This window comes from Lagopus leucura, unplaced genomic scaffold, assembly GCF_019238085.1.
Source record: "Lagopus leucura isolate 7727_CA_CO unplaced genomic scaffold, USGS_WTPT01 Super-Scaffold_760, whole genome shotgun sequence".
Taxonomy (NCBI): domain Eukaryota; kingdom Metazoa; phylum Chordata; class Aves; order Galliformes; family Phasianidae; genus Lagopus; species Lagopus leucura.
Window position 1 is genome coordinate 10,708,602 of NW_024962257.1, and position 12,517 is coordinate 10,721,118.

General features: G+C 37.9%; 1 protein-coding gene across 1 annotated transcript in view; it reads right to left on the reverse strand.

Annotated features, from left to right (window-relative positions):
- Positions 1–12,419: 12,419 nt before the first annotated feature.
- The window catches only part of RBFOX1 (RNA binding fox-1 homolog 1), a 233,266-nt gene continuing 233,168 nt past the window's right edge, over positions 12,420–12,517 (reverse strand). The window contains 1 exon segment of the mRNA XM_042864325.1: positions 12,420–12,517. This exon segment is cut by the window's right edge and continues 296 nt beyond it. The gene's annotated coding sequence lies outside the window, so the exon portion shown is untranslated.

Here is a 12,517-nt window from a genome sequence, read left to right on the forward strand (position 1 = left end):
ATGGCTGTTGGTGACATCACTCTGAAGAGCAGAAAAAAACAGCTGATTGGAAATAGAAGAGGAAAAGCCACCTATTTCATCTCTGCACAAATCTTTACCAACTGCCTAGCTGCTAAGCTGAGTTGGTTCTAAATAAGGCAAAAATAAATACATCTCAACCATATATTCTTCTAATTTCATTGTCAGAGCCAAAACACTAATCTTCACAATGACTAAGCACAGAATTAATTAATGAGTGAATTGCACATTCTACGCCTGCGTGGGAACAGGCCAAATATGTTGACCAATATTTTGATCTGATTTATGTTACTAAGTCGAAGGAAAGCTGGGCCTGATCTTGAGTTCCAATGATATTCCAATGAATTCCAATGAATTGCACACCAGCTGACAGCACACTGTGTTGTGTGGCAAACATATTTGTGAGGCTGGTGTGGATATATATATATCTATCATCACATGAATTATGTATTTCTTGTCATCTTAAATACTAAGCAGATTTATGCATTTTTCTTCTTTTGACTTTACTGGACCTAGAGTGATTTGCCATCATCTTTATATTACACTTCAAATGAAAGCAAGCTCCTTGTTCAGGGTGAGGGTTTACGAGTTTTTTGTGTCTTTTTTTTTTTTTTTTAATTGCTACTTTTAAATTCTAGGGAAACAATAAGTAAACAAATAAAAAATTCATTAGAGAGAGGCAGCTCAACTTAGATGAAAGTTTTACAGCATGTAGTTCTGCTTTCAAAAGCAGAAAATCCAGTCACCGGGTCATTAGCACAGCATGCAGCACCACAGAAATGAGGAACATTAGAACTTGTGTCGTTTGCAAGATTTACTAATATTTCAGTGTCTTAACAACATTTCAGCCTAAAAGCTTCCCAAAAGGCATTTAAACATTTAAAATACCAGATCCAAATGGCTGGGAATGCATTTACTCATTACGAGCATACTTAAAGCAATGCATTAGGGCTGGATTGTGGCAAATATGGGGCTACTGTGGAAAGGCAGGGGGAAGGCTGAAGAACACTTTTTGCTTATGTCACTCCTTTGCAAGGGCAGCTGGAGCCTCCCTGCTCCTGAGCATGTGTGGAACGACCGCTGCAGTGCTGGGGGTGCTCATGGGAGCAGTTGCATGCATAGATGATGGTTTAGTGTTTGGCTATGAAGATTCCCCTGAAGAAGCTAACACTGATTACGATCCTAGCTTGATAGCTTTGCGTCTTTGAACATGTCAAGTTAATTTCATGCTGAATAAGGAGAAAACTTATGCTTGTCACAGTACTATATATCAGTCGGGGCTAATAACGAAGGCCTTAAAACCAGGCTGATGAGGTTTGAGACATGGCTTGGCTACAAAAACTGAAATGCAGCTGCCTTTGTGTTTTTTACAGCACAAATTAACTTTGCTTTGGAAGAGAAGGTTGCGAAGGAGGGCCATTTAAATTGGCTTTGGATTATGTTCTTCAGCATAGGTCTAAGGAACTCTCAAGAAACAGCTGCTCCACAAGTGCAAGCCACAAGGTAGGCTGCTTTGCTGCACATACAGCCCCTCTTTCCAGGTCTTTCTTGAAACGTATCTGTTTCACATAGTCAACATAGTAGTACTGATTGAGCATGAATCTTTGAGGACTTCACTGGTCTTTTATTTGTTTGGTTACTTATTTTTTTCCTTCCTAACTCCAGACTCTGTTACGTTTTTAAAATCTTTACTCGCTGTTTGATCTTCTCAGTCTCCCCTAGTTTGGCATTAGAAAATGTAAAAAGAGTCTTTAAAAGAGAAACCAACAAAAACCCCCCTGAGTTGTTATTTAAGCAAACAGCTTCTCCTGGACCAAATATTAAAATGAGATGTCAGAAAACCTTCATAAAACTGCACTGTTGGAATGCAATTCTTACCGAAAACAGTGCAATTACAATTGCTAAGCTTTAATAGCAGTCCTTTAAACTTCAGAAATATTTCAATTATATACATCTTAGTTACAGAAACTACACATAAAGAGGAAAGGCCCAAATGTTTTATAAAGCCTATCATTTTGCAAACATCCGCATGGCTCATTTTGAGGCTCTTTCAGTTTAAGCTAAGCTTTCTGAAAGACATGGCCATTTGTAAATGAAGGCATCGTTTACCACCTAGCAGCACAATCTGTGTTATTGTTTCCAATTACTTTTTAGGACATGCTTCTTTTGTAAAAGGAATGAGCGTCCTACAGGTGTTTTACAAGCTACTAGTGATTTGTCTAGTTAGGTGGATGTACAAGTGGCTGAAGAGCAAAACCTCTAAGCCTCTAACCAAGACTACCAATTTCATCTGGCTTAAGTCATTAAATTTTTTTCCACATTATGAACAAACTCATTAAAGTCGAGATTCCAGAAAAGTTTGATTTTCAACTACCCTTGAAAAACATGCCTAGGGTGGATTAGTACACAAAATGTTCAGGAAAGCATAAGCACAAAAACAAAACAAAACAACAACAACAAAAAAAACCACAAACCCCAACAAAACAAAAACATCTATTTGTACTGGGTGTATGGAGGAATGAAACTTCACTGGAGAAAGGCCTCCACTGTGTATTTTCTTCAAGGTTAGGTAAATCTTTGAGGGCTAAAAGCACTATGCGGAAATAAGGGAGAACAGGCTGGGACTCCACCAAATGCTTGAAGAATGACTAGCACTGTAGGCAGGAAAGGAGCACTAATCCCACTGTCTGAACTATGGCATATTAATTTGTCAGGACAGACTGCAGTGAATTTCCATGGCTTTGTTCCATGCTTTAGCACTTGTCATTATGACCTTACATCTAGACTGCAGAAAAGTTTCAGAATGTATTCAAACTCTACAGGAATGCAGCCTGTGCCCATATATTGGATTGTGTCTCACTAATCAGTGCTACAAGACATAACTGATAGCTTGGAACTCTTTTTTTCTTTCAGGCGACACATGGTGATGTTTTAAGAGCCCAGAGATGGTTGCATGTGCGTATTTTACTTTGTATGTTTATTCTTTGATCACGTTAGATATTTAATGCGCAACTGTTTTCCTTAAGCCATTGGCCAGAAACTTTAGATCAGCTCTTACTGCAGGTCACCAATCTAACACAAGTCTGGGCTTAATCAATACTAATCCACAGCATCCAAGGCCTATTTGCCATAAAAGCTCAGACATTCTTCCTGTTGTGTGCTCAGAAGGAGAGGAGGAGAGCTGTGGATTCTTCTGCTTTGGTGGAATTTTCAATCAAAAATTAGATGAATTCAGTGACGTTAAAACTCTACGTTCATTCTAACAGTGAAACTACATGTTGTTAATTCTATGGCTCCTAATATCAAATAAATGCGGTGAGCAAGAATCAAAATATAATTGGCCTATTACACATGAAAATATACATATCTATCCAAAAGCAGTTTTTCACTTGTTTCGTTCTAAAATTCTGAAATTCCTCTCCTCAAGTCAAAAATGTTTATCTCCTTAATTTTGATTAGTAATTAATGAATGTACACCATTGTCTATTCTCTGATTAAAATATACCATTGTTAATGTTGCATGGTTTCGGAATACTAACTGACACCTTTCTCTTTCAGTGACATCTGGTTTTCTGCAGAATGGTCACAAGCACCAGAGATGACAGAGTTTACTTTTAGCAGCCTTAAAGTTATTTAAAATCCCCTGGTTCTGCACACTCAGAACACTCACACACTTCTGCACACATGCGCTCTGTTGTCTCACTGTTAAGTTCCCTCAGCAAACCTGCACACCAACATATTTACTCTTTTTCCTTCCCCCTTCCCACCTCTCTCCTTTTTAGACTTTAAATGTAAGTCTGGAAATGAGTAAGAATATAATCCAGATTGCTCCTCTAACAGCAGTGCACAGATTATTTGGCTAACAGCACATATGTCATCTACCTTTTGCAGTACAAATTAGTATCAGAACATCTTTTCATAAGACTGATAGAGAGGCAGAAGATATTCATGGTTATGTTAAGGCTTATCATTAGAGTTTGATTAGTGTATGAGAGAGAAAAGCAGTGAGCTGCTAAAGCAAGCTGATGTAATAAAGTTATACCATTTCTGACTCTGAAAGATGTTAACTGCACAGTCCAAAAAACAAATAATAATAATAAAAAAAAGACTATCCATTCCACATTATCTCTTAACATTGAACAAAATCAAGTTTTAGTTTGGGAATGAAATTGGGGTAAATAAGAACTTTCCAATTTGAGAAAAAAGAGCAGAAATTTCTAGGTTAAAAATATTTTTCAAGGAGATTTTTGTCAAATCTCCTTGTCTTTGTCAAACAAGTCTGCCAAAGTTGGATCACATCTTTTTAGGAAACATCAGTTCCTTAAAATGCTGAATGTGCTTTATATGAAGCAAACTGAAAATATCAGAAGATTCATAATACAATAATGCAACCAGTATATGAGGAGTTTCCACTAGTTCTGACTGTAGGTTGCTGGAATGATGAAAAGTTCTGATGAGCTCCCAGTGGATTTGGACAGATCAATGGGAAACACTTCAGCTGACTCAGCTATGTCTGCTGCAGCCGTAATTGATGGTACCTAATTCCTTCTGACCTTCAGTGAGAGTACTTGATTTCTGCTTCCACAAATCTCCAGTTGTCTTATGATAACTCATTGTATGGGAGATCTGTTTCTCTGGGTGTTCTGGGAATGATACTCTCTTTTCTCATTTCACATTCTGTGGAAGGCTCTATACAGCTGTAAAACTCTACAGTGGTGCCATGATGCAGGCTGACCAAATAAGAAAGAAAATGAGAACTCAATAAGAGCACAAATTTAAATGTATTTCCATTAATTTGGCATTGGGCAAAAAAAAAAGAAACAAAAAAAATCTTCTCTATTCACTTCCCCTCAAAGCCACTGAGAGTAAAGCTATAAAAGAAGATTATAAGAAAGTAGGCCATGTGTCTCTGCTTATCATATTCATGTTGCCACTTCTCATTTTCCAAATACAAGAGACTTCAGACTGGATTCACACTGGATGACTGGCACAACACTTTGTGGTGATGACCTTCTCCTTAATCTCAGTGCCCAAATTAAGTCTTCTCCCCACTAGGGGACAAAGTCAGCTGAAGACAGGGAGAGTGAAAAAATTTTCTTAGCATAGCCTGACGTTGGGTCAAGTTAAAAAGAAAAAGAAGGGGGAGGGGAGGGGAGGGGAGGGGAGAGGAGAGGAGAGGAGAGGAGAGGAGAGGAGAGGAGAGATCCATCAGAATCTAGAGTCATCTCATAAGAATTTCTCATCTGTACAGCAGAATTTACTGGCTTTGGCAACATGCACATTTCTCTCAGCATATGAGAACTGCCAATAAAAGCTGCTTTTCAGCTTCGCAGGCTTTTCTTCCTTTCGCTTTTTTTTTTACCTGAAACAACTTTAGTTTCTAACTGTGGAGCAATGGGGCTCCAGATCTTTCAAGTCCATGATGAATCTCTGTTATTTTATTACCTGAATGTGTAAATTAAAAATGTCTCGAGAATATTTTTATCTCATGGCTATCACTCTTATAAAATAATAAGAATTTGCATTATAGCCTTTCAGGGTGAACATCAACAGTTGAGTACAACACAGATGTGAAACACAGCTCCCAGAAGAACCAGCTGAGGACAGCAGAAGCCCTCAGAGTTGTAAGTACAGCTGCTCACTTCACAAAAAATGTGGCAATTCTGTAAGTGCAACTGCTCACTTCAGAAAAAATGTGGCAATTCTGTGGGTGGCAAACTCACACATAAGTGGGAGTACTGCAGCCCCAATCTTCTTTTTTTTTTTTTTCTTTTTTTTTTTTTTTCCTCCTCAAAAACTGCAGAGCTGACATTCTCACCTCAATTTCAATTTCAACATTTGACAATGTTTTACAAATGTCTTTTATAAACCAGGCACTTCACAAATTCCCTTTTGACATCTTTCGTAAAGCCTAATGGTTCCTTCCGAGTAATGATTTTCTGCTCACTGCTTTTTAAACCCCTTATGAAGGAGCAACCCCAGAACATTATAACACTCAACATTAATTCTGCTGCAAATGGTTTGAATTGAAGATCTTATTTGAAAATTTGTGTGTGGCTTTGATTTTCCAGTCCTGGAAGCTCTTGTTTTGGAGGCTATCTGGAAATTACCTGGGGAAATGTCTTAGGAAGGATTACAGAGCAAACTATTAGCTGAGTGCAGATCATATCCCCTGGTTCCATGTTCAAAGAGGAATCTGCGCTCATGTTCTTTTCTCCTCCTGTGCTTCCTGGAGCTTCCCAGATCAGTTTCTATTACTTATGGCCCACAGCTGTCTCCTGTGATCTGGGCATACTTGCACGAGCTAAATAGAGGCTGGTTTAAGAGGGATAAAGGTTGCTGTAAGAAAGACTGTGACAGGAAGCAGCGATGTTATTTTAGGGTCTGTATTGAAATTTACACTCAAATATTAACCAGCTATCTTTTCCCTATTGTGACTTTGGGTGAGACTGGCAGAAACCTACCAATGGCTACAAGATCAGTGAAAAAGGGAAATATCTAATATTGGATTACTGAAAGTGAGTTTTGTGAGAATGATCCTTGGTGCTTCTTTTTGATCTCTGAGAAAAGATGCTCATTTGTTACCGTAATCCCTTTGCACCACTGACTTCTCAGTAACCTCCCTTTGCTGGAACACAACACCAGTGACAAATTAGGCTAACCTGTGTCACCCACTGGTGGTCTTGAAACTTTGTGGCCTCTCTTAAACCACCTATGCACAAGATAATTTTCCAAAACATCCTTAATTTTTCTTAGGACAGGAATTACTCCTGAATAAATCAGGAATTACTTTCAGATGAAGACTTTTGCCCTAAATTACATTTGTGCAACTCGTTATTACATTTTACATGAGGTATCGGAGAGGATCACAGGAAATAGGATAGCAGCTACTGTAGGCACCTATTTCCCACAGAAGTCATCAGGGCAAGTTTATTAGTCCATTGTGGCTGCAAATAATGAATTCTATTCTATATTTGGGGTTACCTGGGGTTTAAATTGGCACTGATCTTAGTCTAATGTTTCCAATTTCCAGAATTGAAACACATTACTATATGAATTTGCCAGCATGCAAAATGTTAATCTTGATAGATTACATTAATCTTTATAAAGAGCGCTTTTTGCTCCACTTACATTTCAGGATCTTAACTCCTCGGCATAAGGATGCTTTAGCTCTTTATACTGAGAACACTGCACATTTATTTTAATTGGATAACTGAGCTTTTTTGCTTACTGAGCTGTCTGCCTGACATTTGCGAAATGCAGCTTTTTTCCCTGAACATAACCTAGCTGTTCATTTTTATAAGGCCTGTCATCCAAAAGGCAGAATCTCATCTTTAATTAGTTGTCATATTTGTTTAGATGTTATACATCATCCATTGGACTGAACTGTTTGGTTTTTAGTGTCCTTTCATAATGTCCATTAAATGACTATTTTTGCATTCGTTTATGTTTTATTTAACAGTTTTCCTATTTACTGAACTCCTGACTTATAAGTCTTTTGCTAAACAATGGAATCATTAAATTGGTCAGGCATGCAGGCTCCCAGTGCAATACATGGGTAAATCAAAGCTAACAGAAGCAGGCTAAACTAGTCCATATGCAGTACTGAGAAACAGACGGGAGTATTCTAAACTATTTTAAACATAACAAGCTTTTCCTCAGCTATTCAGCTATAAACCTCTTGGAAACAGGATCCCACAAGAAATCAACCTGCCTCATGGGAAACAGAAGGAACACTTCACTGTCACACGACATGGACACTGCATCAGATTCATCCATTGTGCGGATATAGGGTACATATCCACACATTTAAAGACAAAACAGCATGAAATAAAAACCTTTATTTTCCACGTATGAAAATACAGACTAGCTCGTGGATTTTAGCCTTTTTCCTCTTAGAAAATGCCTTCACGGGCTTTTTCTGATGCTAGCCTGTTCATGTGCTCTTCATAGAGTGCTGCAAGACAATTCTTGCTATGCTGAGCACTAGGGAAGTGATAGAGAGTCATAAAAGCTTCCAGAAAACAAATTCTGTTTCAGACAAAAGCCAAACATCTCCATCACTATGTATACGTAAAGTTACGTATTGTAAAGACTCAAGTTCCAGTCTAGAAAGACTTGGAATAGAGCTCACATTACAGTGAAAGGAAGCTTATGCCCTTTAGCAAGAAATAAAGCATTACAGCAAACTTTTATAATTCTGGTAACAATATTTTTTTTTATAATACTTTCATAAATTCTTCAAAGACCTCCCAAAATCACTGTCTCCCTTCTCATCTCACCTCCCACTCAAATCTTACCTTCAAACTGAAACAAGGTTGCTCTTTGCTTTTCTTCACTCCCTTCTGCCTACCAAAATGGTATTTCAGTTCTGCTTTAGAGAAGAAATCTTGTGTGCAACCTCTTTTTTTTCCTCATGCATCTGTACTGTAAAATTTTTTTAAAAAAAAAAAAAAAAAAAAAAAAGGCAGCAAAAAGAACATGACAAACTGGCAAAAAAAATCACACAAGGAAGAGCAATGCAACACAACAGCAGTTCACGCTGAAGACAAGTAGCTCTTCCAAGGAGTAAAAGAAAATTCTAGCTGAAAAACAATGCTTTACTCAAATGCATAGCTAATAAATGGCCTGCATGCACTTAAAGACAAAGAGCAGTGCAGGACACACTTCAGATTCCAAGTGATTCCGAGACTTCATAAGAATATTAAACCTGATCTTTGCTGCATGGTCTGCAATGACAGCTGCACTGCAATTCCAAATAATTGGGAAAAATACCTTTAACAATTTATCGCTTTTCTTTTGTTTGTTTTTGTTACATTTGATATTCTGCTTATGCTTGAGCCAATTCCTCAATAAATACACATTTCCATTACTTTACCACATGCTGCCTATTTGGCCAAGAAAGGAAGCGCTCCTGCTTTAAATTGTATCCAGTGGCATGAATTATAGGGTGCTCCAGGCACAGTGTGTGCATCCCACTCCTGCTTATCTATTCCCACGCTTCTCACCTTTCTTCTGCCCAACTCTTTCTCAGTATTACCGCCTTTGTCATTTTGTCCAGCCACCAAAGGAAGCACTGTCAATATATCCTTTGTGCATGGCATATACTTGAGCATTTAGTGCTCAAATTTTGTGCAAAGATATGAAGCAAGCATAAGATAACACCTCCCTACCACTGCTGGCACACATCGAGGTCTATTTCTTCACCTTCTCAGAAGGATCAAAATATGTTTTAGAGTAAAGCTTGCTGTGAACTGCAAAGAACGCAGTATTTAATCCTGTATCTTTATGTCTTCTTTTTTCCTCCTAATTCACAACATAATGGAAACCCAGGCAGAGGAGTGAAACAATTCTTGTAGCATGTATGATGAAACACATCGGCTTCATCACAGCTGTTGGACCTGAATGTGAGCACAGACCTACACGGATGTTGTTGTCGTTCCTAAGGGCTACAAACCTGGGAGGGACAACCAGAAGCCTTGTAGAACAGCAGAAATACCACTGTCCGTTTAAGATGAGCAGAGTATTCTTTCCTTCCTTCCTTTCTTCTCTGCACTTGGATGTGAACATAAGATGTCTATGAGAAGGGCAGGCAATGGGAGCCCAACACACCAGCTTCCATTGGCAGAGCAAAGAGTGAAACACACAGACACACACACACAGACACACACACACACACAAACCAGACCCAGCCCCCTGTGCCCCCACAGCCGCTTCACCTCAGAGGCCAGAGGCAGCCCATGGAATATCTGAGATTCTCACATAAGAAATATCCTGTTGAAATGCAGTCATTTTAAAAGGCAACAACAACAAAAAAACCACAGTCTTTCTTCACATCCCATGCGCTGTTGCCTGAAAAAAATACACTTAAAACTGAGTAAATCTGAGGGGTAACATTCAGCCCAGTTGCCATACTGAGTTTCATCACTCTGCCCTGTGACAAAAGCAGCTACCCAGCATGAGCCAGCTGCAAGGTGACTGCCCCCCAGCCCCAGCATGCACGCACACACATGAGCACACACACACACGTGGGCACCCCCCCCCCCCCCCACCCTCACACATACACACACTCCCACCCAGCTGCTGCACTCCTCAGCTCCCAGCAGGAGCCCTGCCAGGTCACACCTGCTCACCTAACAGCACAGCTGGTGCTGCTCAGGACGGCTCTGCGGTCCGAAGAGGAAAAAAAGGAAAAGCAAAATGATTTTGAACACCAACATATTTTTACCTTTTCAGACTAAGCTTTTATTTTGATATTACAAACCATTTTTCTTTATTCACAAATCACGGTAGTGATATAAACACTAATTTCTAAAGACAGATATACACATTTTCTGGGTTTGTAGGTTTTTGTATTTTTTTTTTTAATCTGTTTAGAAGTCACTATATTTCACAGATGGTAGTAATCATTTTTTTTCATAAGTCATATTATCAGTAGTTATTTATATAAGTGAAAACATTCCCAATATATATTGTAAAAAAATTTCAAACGCTTTTCTTACATAACTATTTCAGACATACATTTTAAAATGGCTACTAGGAATACTGTAGGAGCTTTATAAACAAAATAGTTTCTAATATGGGCTGCACCCTCAACCTTTCAAGATTATTTGAATAGACTAAAACGCCATATAATCATTTGGGGAGTGGGAGTTGTAAAGCCATCTCATGAAAATTAAAATTGCAAATAAATTCTATTATTCTCCACATTAGACACTTTGTGTGTGCAATTCCAAAAGATGTATCATCTACATTTTGAACTGGAAGCCTAACACTTGGTAAACATTTTTCAAGGTGCTTTATCTTCCTGTTTTAATGAAATATACTTTTTTTTTTTTTTCCTTTAAATAGGAGGCTTGTCTCGTATATCTTAGATAATAAATGTGGGGTTTGAACTCTTAATAAATTTTAGTTCATTCCCTCACTCGTATAAATACATGTTACTGCCCCATTTTTCACTGGTTAATACAGTCTCTTTCTCTCTCTGTTTCAATTTTAAAGATAATTTATTTTTCATTCTTAGATATAAATGCTACAGAAACTTTGTTTTCAAATCTTGTGAAACTTTATTGATGGTTATTGTTCAACTGATCATATTGCATGCACATACGATGACAAAGAGAAAGCCTGATCACAAACACTTTTTTTAAAGCAGAGTTGTTATAGCAAGTTGGCAGGTTCACAGCGGTGAGTTGATAATTTACTAAAGTGCTTGCCAGTAGGCACGCACATTACACATGAGGATATAACTATCTGCAGCAAAACTGTTGCAAGACAGTTTTCTGCTTTATTTATTTAAATACAAAAACAAGAAGACCCGTGACAAACACCCCAACTTAGGTTAACTTGTAAACAGGACAACATGGAAAGAGTCCAAACATATGCACAGACAAACTGCAATTTTTCAGCTATGCTCGAAACTGCCACCCTGGCATTTGCTCAGCTGCACGTGCCAGAGACCCAGACAAGCAGCCTTCTCCACGCAGTGCTCGGTCAGAAGAAGGTCCCTCTTTTGTCCCAGTTGAAAAGCTGTCTTGGGCCCAGTATTTAGCAAAGTGGCCTTGGTTGGAAAATTAAACAGGGGCAAGTTGTCATGCCTTGAAAAATTGCAGATTGTTTACACCACACAGTCATGTTTCAAAAAGTACCAAGCTGATGAAAATACCATGATTATCTCTACTCAATGATTGCAATACTTGTAAAATGCTTATATAAATCTGAATATGATTATCATATAATTCCATAAAAATGATACGTCTGTCTCTAACAGTTGGTCTACTAGGCTAAATCTAAAGCATCATAGGCTGTGTATTTCTAGAACTTAACAACTCCACTGCACAGATGTAAATTTTATACATTTTTTTTTAACTGGTACAAAGAATTTAAGTTTTTATTACTTTCTTTTTTTGGAAAAAAAAGAAAAAAATAGAAACAGTGCTTTTATCACCTTTTTATTATTGTTTTTTTTTTTCCCTCCCATAATATAAAAGTCAGCAATGATATCAATAATTTATTTTACTGGAAGAAATATAAAAAGAATGCTTGTTAATGATCTAACTAGCAGTTTTTGCCTAAATAACTAGTTATGGTTAAATAGCTGAATACTGCCTGGTGGAATGCTTTAAAAGGGTGCCTTCGGACAGCTTTGAATCTGATTTTATGTACAAGTATTGAGAGAAGCACCCCTAATAAGAACATAACCTTTGGCTTTGAACAAACAGTGAATAATTTAAGACAGCTGATATATGATAGTTGGTGCAGTGGGGCCCCTTTTTGCTTCATTAATTTATATTTTAGCTAAACCCCATTCCCATGTCCCCAATTTCCCCCCTCCCTCCCTCTCATAAACTAAAATAAATGTAGATGCAGAAAAAAATGACTACTGTAGTCACTTACACTCTTACAAAACATGTGATAACCCCAATAGCTTAATATTCAGCATATATAATTCATTTACATGATATAGCACTCTTGATTGTGGCCCTAAAACAGTTTTTAT